The sequence below is a fragment of the Mustela putorius genome, unplaced genomic scaffold, assembly GCF_011764305.1.
Source record: "Mustela putorius furo isolate JIRA1106 unplaced genomic scaffold, ASM1176430v1.1 tig00000095_pilon_pilon_pilon, whole genome shotgun sequence".
Lineage (NCBI taxonomy): Eukaryota > Metazoa > Chordata > Mammalia > Carnivora > Mustelidae > Mustela > Mustela putorius.
Window position 1 is genome coordinate 37,150,275 of NW_025421280.1, and position 20,561 is coordinate 37,170,835.

Consider the following 20,561-nt stretch of genomic DNA (forward strand, 5'->3'; position numbering starts at 1 on the left):
GTCCTTAATCCAAGCCACTATACTTGTCAGTCTGGGAAAACTGTAACAGTCTCCTGAGTTCTCACTCTGTCTTTCTTGCCTCCTACAGTCTGTTCCCCATGCAGTGAGCTTTTTTAAAATGAGAAATCACCAATCTGATGATGTCTCCCTCCTGTTTAAAACCCTCCAATGGCTTCTCAATCTGATGAGAACCCTTTCCCATGGCCTATCAGATTTGAAATGAACTGATCCTCTCCATCTCCTGACTCACCACCCCTCACTGACTAATGACCTCCCCATTCTTCACGCTCCAGCCATATCCAGTGAGCCTGCTGTTTCTTTTAAAACGAGTTTCCATCCCAGGGATTTTGAATTCTTGATATTTTCTTCCCTTTTCCCTCATTATTCCAACCTTGGCCCAAATGTCACCCTCTCAGAGAGACCTAGAGTGACCAGCGCTTCCTGATGGTCCAGACACTTCCCGTATATAGTACTGAAAGCATCACGTGCTGGAAAACCTCATAATCTCAAGCCATCCAGGACTGTTGGTCATCCCTGAGTACTCTATCCGAAATACCGCCGACCCAGTCATCCCCTGAGTTGCTGTTATATCACTTTTCCTATAAGCATGAGAATTGGGTCCCTAGAACCTAGAATGGTGTCTGACAAATAGTAGGCACTCAATATTTTTGGCTAAATTAATAACTGAAGGAAAAAAATAACTGAAGAAAAAAACTAACTGAAGGAAAGGAACTGATTTCTGGAGTCCTAAGCTTAAGACTCCATCACATAAAAATCTGAATGAAGCCACCTGTTAAAAAGCGGCTAAATCAATTCTTCAGGTGACCATCAGCATTTGCATTAAAATGAATAGAATAGGAAAGATCAAGCATTCCCTAAAGTATCATGTTATGGAAATTTTTAGTTATTATGTGTTTGTTTGGACTGAGCATTGGGGTCAAATGCATTTCTTGCTGTGGTGTTGTGGTCAAAAATGTTTGAAAACCACCCAGCTACCAGCCAAACACATGGGCTTTGGCACCCGACTGAGGGTCTGAAGCCCTTGCAAGCTGTTTGGAACTGTGCAAACTCACTCATTCTTTACAGACTTCAGTTTCCTGATCTGTAATGTGGGGATATTGCATGCACATTTCTCGGGATATGAGTGTGACATTAAACTGAGTTAGCGTACCAAAAACAAAAACAAAAAAAAAAAAAAAAAAAAAAAAAAAAGCTTAGATGAGTTTCTGGCACCTAAGAACAATTTAATCAGTGCTCACTAATATGATTACTTGTTGGGTGAATGAATGAATGGATGGATGAATGAATGAATGAATGAATGAATAGGTCCAAGGTCTAATCTTCCTTGAAATTGCCCTGTCTGTTTCTTTCCAGAACGAGTTTTCTCTCCAGCCCCTTCTCCTGAATAACTATATATGTTTGTTTATTCTGTTTATTGTCAATGTCCCGGGATGAGAATAAAATCTCCAGGAGAGTGTGGGTTGTTTATCCTATGCAGGGCTGAACCTACCATCTGGGGTGGCAGGGAGGGAGGAGGGTTGGCAAACATTTCCTGTGAAAGGCAGGATAGTAAATATTCTAGGCTCCGCTTATGTCACTCCATCTTTGAGCCACGAATTAACTCTTCAGTGCTCAGCTCTGTCTGTGGATTGTGAAAACGGCCTCTCAAATTCTCTTAAAAAGATGGGCCTGATCAAAAGAAATGAAATCTTGCCATTTGCGACAACATGGATGGAACTAGAGCGTATCATGCTTAGCGAAATAAGTCAAGCAGAGAAAGACAACTATCATGTGATCTCCCTGATAGGAGGAAGTGGGGATGCAACATGGGGGCTTAAGTGGGTAGGAGAAGAATCAATGAAACAAGATGGGATTGGGAGGGAGACAAACCATAAGTGACTCTTAATCTCACAAAACAAACTGAGGGTTGCTGGGGGGAGGGGGTTTGGGAGAAGGGGGTGGGATTATGGACATTGGGGAGGGTATGTGCTTTGGTGAGTGCTGTGAAGTGTGTAAACCTGGTGATTCACAGACCTGTACCCCTGGGGGTAAAAATATATGTTTATATAAAATAAAAAATTAATTAAAAAATAATAATAAAAAATAAAACCCATCATTAATATAGCTCAAAAAAAAAAAAAAAAGATGGGCCTGGCTGCGTTCCAATAAAACTTTATTCACAAACAAAACACGGGCAGACATAATTTCGCCCAAGGGTGTGGTCCGCCAACCGTTAAAGATACTAAAAATACTGGATTCAGTAATGCAAGAATTTCACACATTTTTCACCTGCCACTGAAGATTCTTCAAAATCAACCAAAAGGTTGTTTAAAACCTCTTAAATCTTTTTTTTTAAGGGTTTATTTATTCATTTGACAGACAGAGATCTCAATCAAGTAGGCAGAGAGGCAGGCAGAGAGAGAGGCGGAAGCAGGCTCCCTGCAGAGCAGAGAGCCCCATGCGGGGCTCGATCCCAGGACCCTGAGACCCCTGACCTGAGCCAAAGATAGAGGCTTTAACCCACTGAGCCACCCAGATGCCTCTGTTTAAAGCCTCTTAAAAAATATTTTAAAACTCCCAGCTTGTGGTCCATGAAAAACAGGCATCGGGCAGAACTTGGCCGCGGGTCGGAGTTTGCGGACCCCAGACTGAGACTATGCCGGGACGTCCTGAATAATCGAAGGCCCCATCAGTGTCGCTGAAGTTCAGCCTTCCGGGAGCAGCGCCACCCACCGGGAGCCGCGCGCGCTTCCCGCTCGCCAACCCTCGGAGCCCCGCGCGCCTCCCGCCAAGCCACGCCCTCCCTCGCGGCGATTGGTCAAGCCTCGCCCTCTTCTTCGCCAGGGGACGCCCCCTCTGACAGACACTGCGGGCAACCAATGGAGTACCGCAGGGCCGCCTCGCGCCCGAGGGAGGCGGGCGTAGGCGGGCCGTTGAGGGGTGGGGCGTGGAGCCTGGTAACCGTTGCCGGTAACAACGCCCCGCCCCATCGCGGCGGGCGGGCCGGCGGGCGGGCCGGCGGGCGGGCGCGCGAGGCAGGCGGGCGGGCGGCGGGAGCGGGAGGAGGAGCGGCCGCCGCCGCCACCGCCGCCGCCATAGAGACTGTAGCCGTGGAGACTGTTACTTACCAACGGGGACCAACACGCAGCCGCCGCTGCTGCCGCCGCGGGAGCCGCTGCCCGAACTCCCGGCCCGAACTCCAGGTGACCGATGCGACCGCCCCGGGCCCGGCCCGACCGGGGAGTGCGGGGGGCGGCGGGGATCCGGATCGGGGATCGGGACGTTCACCCCAAACGTCCGGGGTGGCGCGCCCGCGCTGAAGGGACCCGTCTCTTCAGCCCAGTTCCGCAGGCGCGGCGGAGTTTGGGGGAGTCTGGGAGCCACCCCCCGACCTCCTACCCAAATTCGGGGGCAAGTGGGAACCGTCGCCTCACTTTTCAGAAAACTTCCCGAGTTGGGGGCCCCCGAGATCCCTCTCTCACTCTTACCAAATCCCCGACTTGGGTGTGCCCCTGGACCCCTCAAACTTTTATCTTCAAACTCCCTGAACTGGGGCTCCCGGGAACCCTTTCTTACTTTACCCTCAAATCCTTAAGTTGGGGGCGCCCAGGGGCCACTCTCTCACTTCCTCTCACCTTCTTGAAACATCTCCACTCCCTACCTTAAACTCCCGGACTTGGGGGCTCCTGCAGACCCCTCTTATCTTTTACTCCCCCAGTCTCTGAAACTGGGGTCCCCGGGGCCTCTCTCTCACTCCTAACCTCAGACTCCTGAATCGCGAGGGCCCGGAAGACTCGTTTTCACGTTTGCCCCAATTTCCTGGATTTGGGGTGTCTTGGGGACCGTCTTCTCATTCTGACCCCTCCCTCCAGAATTGTGAGCTTGAGGGCTCCCGTGGAGCCCGGTTCTCACTGTTTACCCAAAAGTCGATGAGCTTGTCTTGGGGAAAACGCCCCCCTCCCTGGCTCTCCCCAGACTCCCCGAGAATCAGACTCCCCTGGGACCCGTTTCTCAGCGTCTTTACCCAAAATCCTCCTGGTTAGGCTCTTCGGACCCTCCTCCCCTCTCCCTTTGAGCTCCACATTCCAGAGTTTGGGGGATCCTGTGTCCGCCAGGGCTTCCACCCCGCTGGGGAAGCCCCTTCACACGGCCGCCACTCCCCTGTTTAGACCGATCTCCCAGCGAGGAGAGTTTCCCCAGAAGTTGTGTGCGTGTGTGTGCGTGTGTGCGTGTGTGCGCGTGTGTGCGTCTGTGTGTGTGTTTTAATGTATTGACTTACGTTGTTTAAAGAGCCTAACCTGTGGCCCAAAACTGCTCGGTGACATTTTCTCCTGGGATTGTGTGAGTGCCTGTGTGTTTGTGAATGTGAACCCCACCCGTAACTCCCCCTTCCCCCGAAGCGCACTCGGCACACAGAGACACACAGACACCCCCCCCCCGCCCCCCAAATACACTATTCCTTCCCCCTCCTGAGCGAAGCCAGGGGCTCCCTCGCCACCGGCCCCTGTCGGCTGTTTTCGCTGCTGCACTAGGAAAGTTCGGTTTCCCCGATCCTAGTGGCTATTTCCAGGGCCCCTGGGGCCGAGGTGCCCCTGCCATTCCAGCGGAGGCGGGGGTGGTTCACCGTCCTAATTTTAACCTCCTGGTTGCCCTGCAGGAATGAGGGAGGGAGTCCAGGTCCGCGTTCTGCATAGACCTCCTGCCTGCTTCTGGCTGTTTTCATGGTGCAGCCCCCAGCACACACGCGGAGCACAACTATGTCTTGCCCGGTGCGATTAACCGGCAGGGCAGACTCCCCTGAGTTTTTTTCCCTCCCAGCCAGCTTTAACTCGCAAATCCAAAATATCAAACCTTATGTAAGACTCTGGGTTTCAACTAAGACTCCCCCAGCTAAATAATTATGCTAATAATAATGGCCCAAAAAGCAACAACAAAACCTTTTTTTTTCCCCCCTGCGCATATTGTCAACATGTTTTTATCCCTTGTCTTCATGCTCTGAAGCACCGTATGCTTCTGTTAAGACCCTTACCCTCCTCCCTGGGAGCGTCAGGGCTGGCTACCGGTTCTTTCTCCCACTCAAGTTTAAAAATGTGAACCCGCTCCAGAGTAATGTTAGAGACAGCTTATCACCTACCCTTGCCAGAGAGGTGAGAGTGTGTGGTGAGAGCCTCTCCTCCCTCTGCCCTCCCCTCCCTCCCCCTTCTCCCCGCTCTGCCCCCCCAAAACCAAGAATCCAGTCTCTTTAGTCACTGATCACTGCTATCTTGGCCAGCCAGTGAGCTTGGTAAATACCAAAGGGGACCGGGTAGTTTTCAAAAAAAGATTTCCGATGCATGATGGACAAGCCGACTGCTTCTGTGGTCCTGTGCTATTCGGCTGGTTTAGGCTGGGAGTGAGTTCAGATACAGTTTGCTTCTGCAATAAAAGCAAAACTGAATTATTTAGCCTTTAGATACATTCTTCTTTTGTGCCAGATAAACTCCAAAGGAGCATCTGGGAGCAGGGACACTTATTAATTACACTAAGCAACAGAATGAGTTCTTGGAAATTCTATTGATATTTGCACTCTGCACTAAGGACATACATTACCTCTTTTTTCAAAGATTTTATTTATTTGAGAGGGAGTGCACGAGCAAGGTAGGGGGAGAGGGAGAAGCAGACTTTCCGCTGTTGGGCTCCATCCCAGGACCCTGAGATCATGACCTGAGCTGAAAGTGGCTGCTTAATCGACTGAGCCCCCCCGCCCAGGCATACCAGGACATATATTATTACCTTAATATTCAGCTTTTAGCACGTTTCTCACCGAAGTATGGCCGGGCTGGGGCCAGTCACCAGAAATGCAGATGCTGGGAAATATCTTATTCCTTTGAGCTAATTTGTACTTTCAGAGTCAAGTTAAAATTAATTCTTATTCGTCAATATTTAATTAATTGTACTTTGGTTAATGTTATAGCTCGAGTCAAAATTTGGAATGTACCGCTAGGATTTTTATAGACACTTGCGGTTGTTTTCCTCATAAAATTCCAGGGGCAGTAGGAACCGTATTTTATCACTTTGACTCTTTTTAATTAACTGCAAGGTAACCACTTATTTAAATAACGTGTCCCCCTTCCCTGACACCTGCTTATTTGTAAAATGTGAACTATTTAAGAGACAAGGAAAGTTCGCTGAGAAATCATCTTGCTAGTTGGGACCCTTGCCAGACTTGGGAGCCAAAGGTGTAAGCCCCGAGGCACCCTGCAAACACATCCGCATTTCCACTCCATGCTGTACGGACATTCCACCCTGTGGGTCCGTAAGGACCAGAACCTGGATCCAGTTCGGGTCCGATTTTATCTGTGCCAAACTGACAAAAAATTTTCCAGTTTTCAGAGCCTTTTGGAGATCGGCATTGTTATAAGGGATTGTAGACTGATGTATTTAAAAAGCCTTTGGGCTCCCTCTCTGTTATTTAAAGGATGAGTCTCTCCATCCCAGGCCAAGTTCTCTAGACACGTGCCTGGCCCCGGGGGTGTCCTTCCTTTGCTGACTGAGTGCATGAATGGAGTATGCGCGGGGAATGACAGAGGACACTGACAACCACCGACATGCTTCTTGGAGACCGCAAGAGCAGCAAGGGGATCCTTAACAGGGGTGGGGGGCGAGGGGAGAAGGGAAGGGAGACCCCGGCTCTTCCTTGAAGAGAGTCAGGGGTGCGTGGGATAAGAAGTAGGTAACAGAGGACGCGGAGAAGAGCCAGGAAGAGCCCCCGACAGGTCTGGGGAGCATCTGGGCCTGGGAGGCGTGGTCTGCCTAGGAGAACGAGGAAGATCTTTCTAGTAGATGGATTTCTGACAGCCCACCTGAGCGCAAGGTGGCCAAACCGAGCTCCCCATGGGCCCCTCCATCTGCTCGTCTGCCCTGCACCCCGTTAGTGAGGACCAGCCGGCTTCTCCTGGCGGATGAGGCCAGCACTTGGGAATCGGCCTCTTTTCTCACAAACCATCAGCAAATGGTCCAGCCGCACCCGATCAGTGGCGATCTGGGACCCGACCGTGCCTCACCGCCTCCACGCCCAGTCCCCGCTCCAGGCCACCAGCCCCTCCTGGCCGGATGGATGGATGGATGGATGGATGGATGGATGGCCCCGCTGTTTGTTAGCCAGGTGGGCGTGGAGGAGGGGGTCATATTACCTTCCTTGTGTTTCCCTCAGCTCAGAACCCCCCCAGGGCTCCCGTCTCAGGCTCCCGTCTCCCCTCTCACCGAGCAAAGGCCAAAGTCTCTTCCCACCCCGGGCCTCTCCACCCGAGTCCTCTGTGGCCCCATCTCTGACACTGAACTTGCTCCTGCTCTGCTTCAACCCCGCAGGCCTCTTGGGAGTTCCTCAAGCTTTCTGCCTAGAAAGCTCTTCACCCAAGTAAAGGGGTGGGGGTGCTGCTCCCACCCTGTCTTCAGGCCTTTTCTCCAAGGTCACCTCCCCAGGCCACCCACTCAAAAGCGACACCCACTTAGCCTCCATCCCCGCTGTCTTTTTCCTTAGCCTTTATCACTCACGTGCGGGACATAATGACAGAACGCACATTTATTTTTATTATCACCATCTGGCCCCCATTAGAAGGGCAGCCCCTTAAGGGGAGGAAGCTGTGCGCAATTTATTAACTTCTCTTTCCTCCGGGCACTCTGTATTGGTTAAATGAATAAATAAACAGTTTCCTGCCCACCTGTGGGGGAGGCGCACCTAGAAATGGACAGTCGCTCCTTACCTGCCATATGTCGCCGCCCCTGCGTCGCGGAACAGCTTGGATTGGACGGAGAAGGGCTCGAGCACAGTGTCTCTGCTGCTTCGCCACGGGGGCATTAGGAAACTGTGTTTTGGAGATGAGCCTCCCCTGTCATTCCCTGGGGGAGAGCAGGGTGGGGGGGTGGTGTCAGTGACCTTCTGTGAGTGTAGAAGTTCCCTGGGACAAAGATATCATTCCGCAAGCATTAGCGCTCAGCAGCACCACCACCAGTGAAGGCCAGTGGTTGGGAGTCCCCCAGGCTTGGTTGTGGCCAAGGCCCCTTGGCACCCTGTTCCCCCACATCACCCCCTCGGGGGGGCCCTGGCCAGTGGCCAACTCTGCCAGCAGAACTGACACCCGAGGACGCCTAGAAACTGGTTTCCCTTCTCTGTTACCACTGGCTCATGGGTGCATCCTGGTCGGAGCCTGGAAACCCGCCACTCAGAGGTGAGACCCAGCCCGCTTTTCGTGCCAGGACTCGAGTCAGGCCCTCAGGAGCCGACAGGCTGGCCCGGCTCCTGGCTGAGCTCCCCTTCGCGCTCCCCAAAACGCATTCCTGCCTTATGATACATGGGTTTTGTGCGTTCGAAAACCCTGCTCTACGCCCTGGCAGCTCCTGTTTCTTATTTTCAATTTTCTTGATTCCCTGACTTTATGAGAAATAGAGTTGACTCCCCAAACCCGAGTGGTACATTACAGCAAGGGTCATCAGACACTGTGAGTCAGACCACACCTGCCATCGTCCGTGTTTTTAAAAATGGGGAAAAATTCATACAGCCGTTAAAAATGCATTGTACTTCATGGAAGCCCTGGTCCGGTGGTGGTTCTCACTTCCTGTGTCTGGCAGCCCAGGCATGCTATGGGCAGTAAGCCTGTAAGACTGAGGCCTCTGCAGTTACTTGGGGCGTGTGCATGGTTTGAGCATGTGCATGTGTGTGTAAGAACTACTGCCCTTCTGTAGGTGACAGTTGAGTTGAGACTGAAATGAAGATGAACAGCCGTGTGGAGGTCAGAGGGGAGAGCCTTCCAGGCCTGGGGTGGGGGGTCAGGTGCAAAGGCCCTGTGGCTGGAGGACACAGCAGGACCCCTCAAGGCAGCCGTGAGGTTGATGCCTGGTAAGCAAAAGGAAGAAGGCAGAGGTCCCCCAAAGGCCATGGGGGAAGACTCTGGATGCTATTCTGAGTACAAATTAGATGGTCTAAGTCCAGGGCCAGCTGTTTACTGGAAGAGCTGCTTTCTGGACCTCTGACCTCTGTTCGTTCATTCATTCTTCAGAATCAAGCACCAGCCTCAGAGGCTACAAAGACCAAGAGCAACTAGGAGACCGAGGCGGTCTCAGAAGTGGTGGTGCTGGACTTCGCCGTGGGGCAGGCCGTTGGGTGGGGACAGTGGGTGGGGACAGTGGGGCGGTTGGGCTGGGTTCAGGGTACAAGGGAGATGAGGGGGAGAGAAGAGCAGGTGGCAGGAAACTCTGGCCCCCAGCTCCGTTCCAGCCTGCAGCTCGTGCCCGTGGGTAAAGCTTTCTTGGGATTCAGCCCTGACTGTTCATTTACACACCAGCTCTGGCTGCTTCTGCAAGGGAACTGCAGAGTCTTTGTGACAGAAGCACAGGGTGGCAAAACCCAAAGTATTTACTGTCTGGGCCTTTATAGAAAAAGTGTTCTGAGCCCAGGCTGGACAAGTGAGGCTTGTCTCTGGCGCTGGGCCGAGACAGTGGCGATGTGGCTTTGTGATCGGGCATGGTTTTGGAGGGTGCACCCAAAAGCTTGGAGTCTGGAATCTGGAGTCATAGTCCAGGTGACGGGTGGCAGGGGCCTGCCTGACAGTACAGGCCAGGGGGTGCTGGGGAAGATAGCAGCCAGGTTCTCAGGGGCTCGGGGACTTAGGGACTCACCCGGCCAAGGGTCCGGAAGGGTGATTCCCAGGCGCCCAACGTTGGGGATCTGGCACAGTGTGTCACTGTGATGAGTCTGGGACCACGGGAGAAGCTGGTGTCGGGCAGGGAAAGTAACGAGCTCCCGCGAGGGCTCGGCTGGCTTGTGGCTGAACAAAAGCCCAGGGTGTGGATGGGCCACACCATGTCCGCCTACTCATCCACTCCTACGGCTTTCTAGTAGGCAGCTGGGTTGCAGGGTCTGGAGCTGCCTAAGCCCGTGCGGGCTCGGGGTTAGCTCCTAGGAGCCGTCAGAATACAGGTGGTCCTCTCAGCCCTCCAAGGAGCGGGTGCGCAGTGAGAACAGAAGCAGGAGCCAACGAAGAGTCAGCAGAGGAAAGTGGGTTTTTTTTTTTTTCAATTGTGGCAAAATACACGGGAGGGACAATTTGCCGTTTTACCCATAGTCAGGTGTGCGGTTTGGCGGTACTGAGGGCATTCGCGACGGCCTGTGGTCACTCGTTCCAAAATGTCTTCGTCTCCCAACTGGAAGCTCAGGTCCCAGGAGCAGAAACTCCGACTTCTGTCGCCACGCTCCATGGTAATCTTTAATCTACTTTCCGTCCCGCTGAATTTACCTTTTCTAAATGTTTCTAGAACGTTTCTAGAACGTGTGCAATCATAGAGCGTGTGTCCTTTGTGTCTGGCTTTTCTCGCTGTGCACAGAGGCCTCCAGGTTCACCCACCTCGCAGCGGGCGCCGGGATGGCTTTCCTCTTTGTGGCTGAACAGAAGCCCCAGGGTGTGGATGGGCCACACCATGTCCGCCCACTCATCCGCTAGTGGACACGTGGGTTGGTGCCACCATTTGGCTACTGTGACAAATGCCGGACGGAGGAGATCTTGATGGGATTTTGAGGCGGAAAGAGGAGCAAGGCAAGGACGAGCCCCGGGGAGAGAGAGGTCCGTAGAGACCAGGAGGATTAGACGAGGCCTGCCCGTGGGAAGAAATGAAAAGGCCAGACCCCAGCCACAGACAGAAGGCCCGGCCCACGCGCCCGTTGAAATTGTACTAGTGATACAGACTCCGCTGCTAGAGTTGCAGTCACACCTAATTATGTTTTTATTTTTACAATGAAGCTGTTTATCGTCTAGAAACAGTGTCGTGTTTCTAGGCTACGTTTCTATCTGAAAGGTGACCCGTGGAGGAAGGCCTGGGAAGCAGCAGCCCCCGACATTACCAGCCCCCAGATAGGTGCTCCTGCTCCTGCCTAGCCGGTGAGAACCCAAGGGAAGGGCCAGGCAGTGCTCCCCACCGCCCCCATCCTCAGAACATGGGTGGATGTGGCCTGTTTCCAGAACAAAATAGATTTGGAACCCCAGACCCACGGAAGATCGCCTCAAGTATGTGCTTCTGATTTTTATTTATTTATTTATTTTAAAGATTTTATTTATTTATTTGACAGGCAGAGATCACAAGGAGGCAGAGAGGCAGGCAGAGGGACAGGGGGAATAGGCTCCCTGCTGAGCAGAGTGCCCGATGTGGAGCTCGATCCCAGGACCCCAGGATCATGACCTGAGCTGAAGGCAGAGACTTTAACCCACTGAGCCACACAGGCGCCCATGCTTCTGATTTTTAAAAGAATTTTTCATTTTCTAGAAGAATTTACTTTCGTGGGGACTTCTGTGTGTGAGTTGCTCTCCGGGAGTCTCTGTCCTATGTGAGCCGCCGCCCCCCGCTCCCCCCCCGCCCCCAGCAAGCTTCCGAGGAGCTCGTGCCTGGTCGAGTACTTAGTGTGTCATGTAGCCTCATGGGCCAGGTGAGGACGGTGGAAGATGCCGCAGAAATCGGAAATGGTCTGCGGCCGGTGGCAGCTGAGCTGCAGCAGAGGCACGAACGGGAGCTCTTTCAGCAGCTTCTCCGCTGTGCGAATCATGGCCTGGTTGTCCCAGCAGCTCTTGAAATGGCCCGCAGGAGGACATAGAAAGTATTTCTGGAAGCCCCGTGTGACTCGGCTGCTTGCTCACCCCACTTTGTACCTGGGCGTGCATCTTTCGGCAGGACAGTGCCCTCCGGGGACACTGTGGGGTGACGGGGGGGGGGCCAGAAGCAAAGGTTCCTGGATTGGGGGTGATTTAATGTCACAGACTGCAGGGTGGGGGTGGGGCTCAGAGGTGCCGCAGGGCAACGACATGGTGTCCCCACTAACCCCCCAGGGTGGCGGGCTCCCACCTTCCTCCTGCCTGGGTGCTCTGTCCAAGCCTGGTGTCTGTCCTCATTCTAGCCACAGGGGTGACTGAAGTCTTCGTCCCTCCCCGTGCTGTAGGCAGGCCCCCGGGCCGCCCCCAGCTCTGGTAACAGTACTTAATGCTTGGGTGCCAAAGAGCAAGGAGCGTGGCCCGCCGCCCCCCTGTCCGTGCACGGAGCCTGGCTGCCCGGCCTCGATGATGCTTCCTGCCCGGTCTCTCCTCACACCGCCTTCTGGGCCGCGGCGGAGGGTCGCACGGGCACGTTCTGCTCCCAGAGGCCAAATCCCCAGGCCTTTGCAGTAACCGCGTGGTGCTCAGCTCAGCGTTCAAGGCCATTTCGGGCCTCAGACCCTTTTCCTCGTCAGTCAGTCCTCCAGATGGACTCACCACGCCTTATGCGGGTCTCCCGCTTTTGTCTGCCCTCTCTCCGAACTGTCACGTCTACTCAGCAAAATCTTTTCTCTCCGGACCCTTGTCTGGGGCTCTCTTCCCAGGGAAGCCTGAGACCCGACGTAGCGAGCCGGGCGGATAAATGTTAGGACTAAGGCCGCGTTTCTCCAGTGCCTTCAGGATGCTGACCTTCCACGGCCTCCGTCGGCCAGGGGCGCCCACCCCTTCCCCCCATGACACAGGTCATGTCAGCAGCTGTGTCTTCAGGCATGTCCGAATGTTCCCTGCGGTGGGGGAGAGTTACCCTAGCTGGGGACCCTAGGATTCTTCTGTCAGAAGGGGTGTGACTGCCGTGTTGCCGCCGCCCGAGGCTCCTTGTACATGTGGTAGTGGTTCATGGAATGTTCTTGGTCGTAAGATCCTGGAGGACAGGGGCAGCGGGGCCTGCCACACTTTCCACGGGGCTTGATGTTTGTCTCAGACACCGGAGCCCAGGGCGTTCTTCCAAGAGTGAGGCCTGCATCAGGTAATGGCAGCCTTTGATTTTAGCAAAAATCAGACATTGTGAGACCCTTGCCTGAGCTCCAGTAGCCCTAAAAATGCCATGTTTTTGATTCAGTTGAGATTAACATTCCAGTCCCTTCGACATGTAGTGTTCCTTTAGCAAATCCCCAAAGAAAGCTTCATCGAAGGCTCTTACCATTCCCTGACTCTCCTTTCTGCTCTGCTAAAATCACAAGTCACATTCTTTTCCAGAAAGTGCAGGGAACATAGTGTTGGTGGGGGGGCGGGGTGGAGCCTTAGAACCCAACCATAGCTAGGTTCTCCGAAGGAGCCATGTACACAGTGGAGAATAATAAATGTCTCATTCTGTGTCTAAGCCAATTGCAGCTTCTCAATTTGTGCTTGTTCTGCTTTGGAACTTTTCAAAGATTTCACTTGGTCAGAAAGTTGATGTGAAACAAATCCCGGTCATCATGGCCGTCAGAATTGTCTCATCCTCGACAGGTGGCCCTCGCATTTTGGGCAGGTTCAAAAGGCTGCCCTGCTGGGCTGGAGGAAGTAGTTACTGAGGACCCCTCAAGGTTGTGGGTAAATATTTCTAACCCTGGCTCGCTTCCTGAAAGATCCATTTCCCCAGCGCTCTTCCCCAGCTCGGGAGCTGTTCCCATCGGCGGGTGCTGGTTCGGGGTCATGGGCCCCAGCGGTGGCGGTGGATGTGTGTGGGGTGAGTGTGGACGGAGGCTCATCTGATTAAAGGCACTCTCCGTCCCGGGGCCCCTTTTTCTTTTTATCTTTGAAAGCAGGAACATGAGCCAAGTACCCACCCAGGCTGGGGCGAGCCCCCACTTCTGAGCTTTCTGCCGCGGAGTTCCAGCTTCTAGTTAGACCGTCACGTTTCTCGCTGGGAAGAGAAGTAACTGTTAACGCCGGTCAAAGTAGAAGCCAGTTAACAGGCTGGGATGCCCTTCACGGAGAGCAAGGCCTCCCTTGTTGTTTGCTGGTAGAGACCCTCAGATAACTGTATGTTCACTTGTCCGTTTCCGAAGCTCTTAGCTAAATGACGCATCCATCCTTCAGCATGCCATAGACCTCTGAGACCTTCCAGGGCCATAGGGATTCTTGTCCAAGGGAGCTGGAGACATCTGGATGCAGGAACGTATTTTCAAGCAGCCGTGGTTCGTGTCCCCCCGTGAGACCCGCTTCCTTGGATCCTGGGCATTTCCAGCGGAGACTGCCTTATGCAGCGGGGGTGCGCGGGGCGCCTGGCAGCCCAGCACTTCTGACAAATCCTTGTGCTTAGACCCAGGAAGGAGGGTTTTTCAAGAAAGGCAGAGAGTGGCCTGAAGATGGGGCAGGGAAGAAAAAGCAGCCAGCACGGCCTTCTACCCTGAGCACCTACCATATGCTTGGCGTTTTACACGCATTCCTTCTAACCCTGGCACGGCCCCAGCAGGGTCAGTCGGATCAGCAGGCCTGGACTCGAGGGGGAAAAAGGCCTCCCGTGCTTCCCGGCCCCTTGGGTGGGGAGCAGAGGAGTCCTTCCTCCTGCTGGACCCAGCTCCGCTTGCTTTTCGGCCGCAGGGTCGCGCTTGGTCAGCGCTCGCCTTCTCTTCCCTATAGCTTTAGAGCGGGTGGGCCCAGGGCCGGTGAGGACAGCAGCGCTGCGAGCCAAGGGGAGACGGTTATCCTGCTACCGTCGTCTCAGTGGTCAGCTTTGAAGGCGGGGGTCCCCCTGCCTTCTCCCCTCCCCCCATCCCCCCACTGCCTGCGTGTCCCCTTCGGAGCCCGTCCTTCCCATTCCTGCTCGTGCTGTGCTAGGTCGGATACTCTAGCTGAGCTTTTGGCTGCTGCCCTCGGGAGGACATGCGCCGGCCCTCCGGTCCGCCTTCTTCCGACCCTTTGATGCTCCCACTGCCCTCAACAGTGGCCTAAAGTGGCTGCTGGTGGTGGGGGGGGGGGTTGTGCAATGCATGACGTCTTTGTGTGAAACTATGGAATATCAGTGCATTGAATGACATGCACCCGCAGTGTTTTTAGCAAATAAAACATGATTAAATTACGAAATAGGATAGTGGAGCACAGTAGCCACTAACAGCATACGTCCTTTAAAACCTCTGCCGTCCGGGTGCCTGGGTGGCTCAGTGGGTTGGGCTGCTGCCTTCGGCTCAGGTCATGATCTCGGGGTCCTGGGATTGAGTCCCGCATCAGGCTCTATGCTCAGCAGGGAGCCTGCTTCTCTCTCTCTCTCTCTGCCTGCCTCTCTGTCTACTTGTGATCTCTGTCTGTCAAATGAACAAGTAAAATCTTAAAAAAAAAAAAAAAAAAACAACCCTCTGCCGTCCAATCTGGCACAACAGGCTGGCCCAGTGTTTCCCAGCGACGGGGGACTTGTAGAGTTTGTTGTGTTGTGTTGTGTACTGCCTGTCACTAGCAGAGAAGAGGAAACCTGTACCAAGGGCTTAAGAAATATTTGTAGGGTAAATTGGCTTTAATTGGAGAAATATATCCATGACGTGTTTTTCTGCAAATCAGCAAAAGTGCCGTTACTTCATTTGAGCAGAGAGAGCCCACAGAATCTTTTAGTGTTCCAAGTGAAGTGGGGCAGAGGGGGTTTCTGCAAACGTTCTGTAGCAAGGACCGGCTAGTAAATATTTTAGTCTTTGGGGGCTAACCGGGTCTTTATCTACAACCACTCACTCTGCCCTCCACGACCTATAAACGAGTGGGTGTGGCCGTATGCCAATCAAACTTCATTTTCGGGCACTGAAATGTGAATTTCAGATCATTTTCGTGTATCACAAAATACTGTGACTCTGATTTTCTTTTAATAGCCATTGACGAGTATAAAGACCATCCTTAGCTTCCGGACCATGCAAAACCAGGCGCTGGACTGGGCGGGGCTCGGCTGGGCGCGGGCCCTGGTCTGCTGACCTCTGCCCCGTGGGACGGAGTCCAGGAGCTCCACCCGGCATTCCCAGCCTTCCTCCCGGTGGCCCAGCCTGTTCTCCCCAAGGACCCCCCGCCTGTGCCCTCTGCTCCAACCCGCTCAGTGTCTTTGCCCTTCTCCCGTCCAGGCCACTGCACACACCCTGCTGTGCCCAGTGCTGCTCTTGAACTAGTCCCTCCTCCCTGTTTGCCTCACCCAAGGCGACCTTGGTAGATCCTGCCCCTCCGCACGGTCCAGGATAGGACCGTTCCAGATTTTCCGCCCCAGGTTTATGGTGCCCGGTGCCACCTGGAGTCTCTACCTGTCACCTGTGCCTCATAGTCACTGGTGCAGCTCCTTTTCTGTGAAAACGCAGAGACCATGTCTCACTGGCTCTGTGGGACTCCAGGTGGAGGAGTTACTTGTTGAACTGACTCCGAGTTCTTACCAGGTGCACATCTTACCAGGCTCTAGCAATCATTTTGCGTACTTTCTAGGAGAATAGGGCCTCATAAGATATTTGTGAATTCACAGTTCAGTGATTCCTTCTAGAAGTGTCCCAGATCACAGCTATCTGGTAGAAGTGTAATGCGAACTGCCTGTGTGATTTAAAATTTCCCAGTACCCACAGTGAAAAAGTAAGAACAGGTGAAGTTAATTTGAATAACATATTTTATTCAATCCAGTATGTCCAACAAAATAGTCATTTGAACATGCGATCCACGTTAACACATTTTCATCGAGACGTTTTGCAGTCTTGTGCACGAAGTCTTTGAAATCCGGTGCCTATGTTGCACTCACAGCACATCCCAGTTTGGACGAGCTACGTGCCAGGGGCCCAGTGGCCACAGATGGCCCGAGGTGTCAAAACAAAGACAGGCAGGACACTTGGGTCGTCACTGTTCTTTTTAAAAGCCGACCCCTGTCTGAGCTACGAACCGCGCTCACACCCTTCCCAGTGCCTGGGGTCTTGGGTCAGTCCCAAGACATGAGGAGCCCCGCCCCCCTGACTCCAGGGTTTTCTATTTTGTGAAGTGGTTGTGGTTGGGCTTTGCACGCGGATGTCCCCTCCGGGCCACTGAGCGGTTTGACCCAGAATTCTGTAGTGACCCCTTCAGGACTTCAGGATCCTTCTGGGCAGTCCCCAATAAGTCTGTTTCCTTCCTTTTTTACATCAGGGAAATCATTTCATTGTAAAGCCTCCAAAGAGGGCCCAAAAATATAAAGGAAAAACAGCGCCCCTGGCTTCCTTCTCCCCTGTTCCTCCGCCCCTCCCACCACTAGCACAGTCCGGTGTGGAGCCCCTCAGGTACTTTGTATGCCTATAAAACGAACACATTGACGTGTTATTATTTTTTAATTGAGATGTAATTCGTATGCCATAAAACTCCCCCTTTTTTAGTATGTTCACGAGGTTATACAATCATTACCACTGTCTAGTTCCAGGACATTCCATGATCCCCAAAAGAAACACTTTCTCTGTTGGCAGTCCTCGCCCATCCCTCCCCCGCTCCCAGCACCCATGAGCCCCCTTCCTGTCCGTGGTGGACCTGTTCTGGGCATGTCACCCACGTGGTCTCACACCCCATGTGGCCTTCTGTGTCTGGTTCCCTCCCTGAGCATCATGGGCTCGGGGTCCCTCCATGGAACTGTGAGTGTCAGCATCTTGCTCCTTTTATAGCTATTATTTTTTCTTTATAAAAAAATAAAAAAGGATCACGGGGCACCTGGGTGGCTCAGTGGGTTAAAGCCTCTGCCTTCGGCTCAGGTCATGATCCCAGCCAGGGTCCTGGGATCGTGCCCCGCATCAGGCTCTCTGCTCCGCAGGGAGCCTGCTTCCTCCTCTCTCTCTCTCTGCCTGCCTCTCCGCCTACTTGTGATCTCTGTCTGTCAAATAAATAAAATCTTTAAAAAATTTTTTTTTAAAGGATCACATTATGCCCGCTTTTCTGCACCTTCGCTCTCATCTAATATTTAGTCTGTATCTTTCCTCACCCTGTGTCGGTTTCGTTCCTTTTCATAACTGCATGAGATCCCACTGAACCGCTCGCTGTGCCCCACGGTACTAAATTAGCACCTTATCGAGGGGCCTTGGGTTTATCCTTTTCCACTTTACCAACAATGCTGCAGTAAACATCCTCGTCCAACGTATTTGTGCACATGTGTGGGATGTTTGCAAATTCCCGGAAGGGGAATATCTGGGTGGAAGGGACTTCTTCCTTCCCTTTGCATTAGATCTTTTTCACTGACGTCCACGCGCCAACCCTGCAGGGAAAGTTCCTTTGCACTGTGTCCTTGCCTGTGCGACACTGTCCCCAGGGTGTCCACCGCACCGCTGCCTCCCGCCCCCACCCACGCTGTGCCCACTCTGCTCTGCCCAGTTCCGAGCCCACAGGTGGCTGACTCAGCCCTAGCCTGGCATCACGAGCTGCACCCAGGCCCGCGTGTGCCTCTGGGAGAGGCCCAGCCACCCAGCCGGTGTGTGCCCACACAAGTTCACGCTTGTTGCCCTGGCTCTGAGCTGACTCTCCCCAGCGATGGCATTTTCCCGCCCCTCTGGGTTCCCCGCTGATGCTTGGTTCCAGCTCCTTGCCACCTTGGTCCTCGAGCAAAACGTTCATTCTGCTGCCCTCCCCGCACACCTGTCCCCGCAGTCCCACGGGCCACCCCCGGGCCCCCCTCCATCCATAACCCGTACCCCGGGTCCTGCCCTCCACGTGCCAGCCAGGACCTGGCCCTGCCGCTGCATCTGCTCTTCCAGCTCGAGGCGGAAGCTCTCTTGGGCAGCCCGCAGAGCCTGTGCTCCAACCTCGGTCTTTGTGCTGTAGTGTAGATGCGTCCGCCTTGACGCTGTGCGGTTTGAAACCAGAAACCCAACACCCTGATCATGGAGAAGGTTATCCGTCCTTCATCTGAGCCTTCCTCTCACTTTAAAGGCAATGGGTCATAGTTTTCTGTTTACCTACCTTCCTTCCTGCCTACCTGCTTGACCCTGAGATCAAGACCTGAGCTGAAACCCAGAGTCGGAGACCTAACTGACTGACCCACCCAGGCGCCCCATCTTTTTAACATCCTTTAAGATTTCCGAGACACGAACCTAATCTGGTGTCTCTTTCTTTGTGCTTCATGAGTGTAGAATATTCTAGAAACCACCCACCCTTTCTCCAGTGGTAATGTTCACATAAGGCTGTAATTTTCACAGCTCCAGAAACTGGGCCCTGTTCTCAATTCGAGTCATGGTGAAGCGCTCCTCCAGCCGCCTTTTCTCCCTGGTGCCCCTCCACTGACTCTGTGGACCCGACCCATCTAAGCAAACGTTTCGGCGTTTCTAAAACTGACTTCCTTACATCTTAGGCTCCCTGTCACTGGAGGTTTCCAGACAGAAGGTCTCTTAGGGACTGTGTGCCAAGCGAGTTTTGCTTGTTAGCAAAGTTTGTTTCTGGAAATCTTAAGAAAGATTTTGACCCTGGGACCCTTGGCTGGCTCAGTCTTGATCTTGGGGTCTTGAGTTTGAGTCCCCCATTGGGTGTAGAGATTACTTAAAAATAAAAACTTTCATTAAAGAATGGAATTTTGAATTTACAACTTCTCAGGCCTAATTTTCTCGTTGTTTTGAGTGGTATCACGTTTCATTTCTTCTAAAGTAAAGAACATAGGGACAGTCTTAGTTTATATATCCTCTGTTTTTCTGCTTGTCTGGCATTTTCCAACACATTTGCTGTGTCACCTTCCTTTAAAAATTGAGATTAAATTCACAGAACATAAAGTCAACCTTTCTTGGGGGGCGTGGGTGGCTCTGTCACTTAAGTGTCTGACTCTTGGTTTCAGTTCAGGTCTTGATCTCAGGGTGGTGAGATCGAGCCCCGCATTCAGGCTCCGCACTCAGCGAAGAGTCTGCTTGAGATGATCTCTCTCTGTCTCCCTCTGCCCCACCCCCGGCTTGTGTGCTCATTCCCTCTAAAATAAATAAGTCTTTTTTAAAAATGGATCTTTTTTAAAGGTCAGTTTGGTGGTTTTTAGGATATCTGACATGTTACACAACCATCATTACATCACCATCTAACTCTGGAACATTTCCATGACCCCCAAAAGAAACCCGATTCCATTAAGCAGTCACCCCAGCATCCCCGACACCCACGAGCCCCCTTCCTGTCCACGGATATGCCTGTTCTGGATATTTCCCACATGTGGATTCACACCCCATGTGGCCTTCTGTGTCCGGTTCCCTCACAGAGCATCGTGGGTTCAGGGTCTGTGCCCAGAGCAGCGCGTGTGAGCGCCTCGCCCCTGTTCGCGGCTGAGTAATCTTCCAGCGTATAGATTGGCCACAGTCATCTGTTGATGAACATTTGGGTGGCTTCTACTTTCTGGCTGTTACCAGTAATGCTGTTACGAACACGTGTGGACAGGCTTTTGTGTGCAGAGAGATTTTCATTTCTCTTGGGTAGATACGCAGGAGTGGAGTTGCTGGGTCATATGGTCACTCGTATTCAACTTCTTGGGGAGCTGCCAAGTGTTTTCCATAGAGCTGCACCGTATTCCCTTCCCACCGGCCACGTAGGAGGGCTCCAGTTCCTCCTCCCCGACATGCTGCTTTCCCTTGCCTTTGTCGTAGCCAACCCAGTTGGAGTGTGGTGGTACTTGTTTGGTTTTTACTCTCATCTTCCAGATGGCTAACGGTGTTGAGCATCTTCTCATGTGCTCAGTGGCCATTTGTATACCTTCTTTGGAGAAATGGCTCTTTAAAGATGTCATCTCTCACAGTTTTCTTACATCCCTGCGTTTCTCTTCCTCTGTGAAATGCCCGAAGACCCCGCATCGTGAAGGTGCAAGACACACATCAGAACTATGGCAAGGTT

The 20,561-nt window shown here is 52.9% G+C and overlaps 1 protein-coding gene across 5 annotated transcripts in view; it reads left to right on the forward strand.

Moving 5' to 3' along the window:
* Positions 1–3,027: 3,027 nt before the first annotated feature.
* RFX2 (regulatory factor X2) overlaps positions 3,028–20,561 on the forward strand; it is an 89,192-nt gene continuing 71,658 nt past the window's right edge. For all 5 annotated transcript variants that reach the window (XM_004771558.3, XM_013045370.2, XM_013045371.2 and 2 more), the window contains exon 1: positions 3,028–3,203. The gene's annotated coding sequence lies outside the window, so the exon portion shown is untranslated. The remainder of the gene's footprint in view (positions 3,204–20,561) is intronic.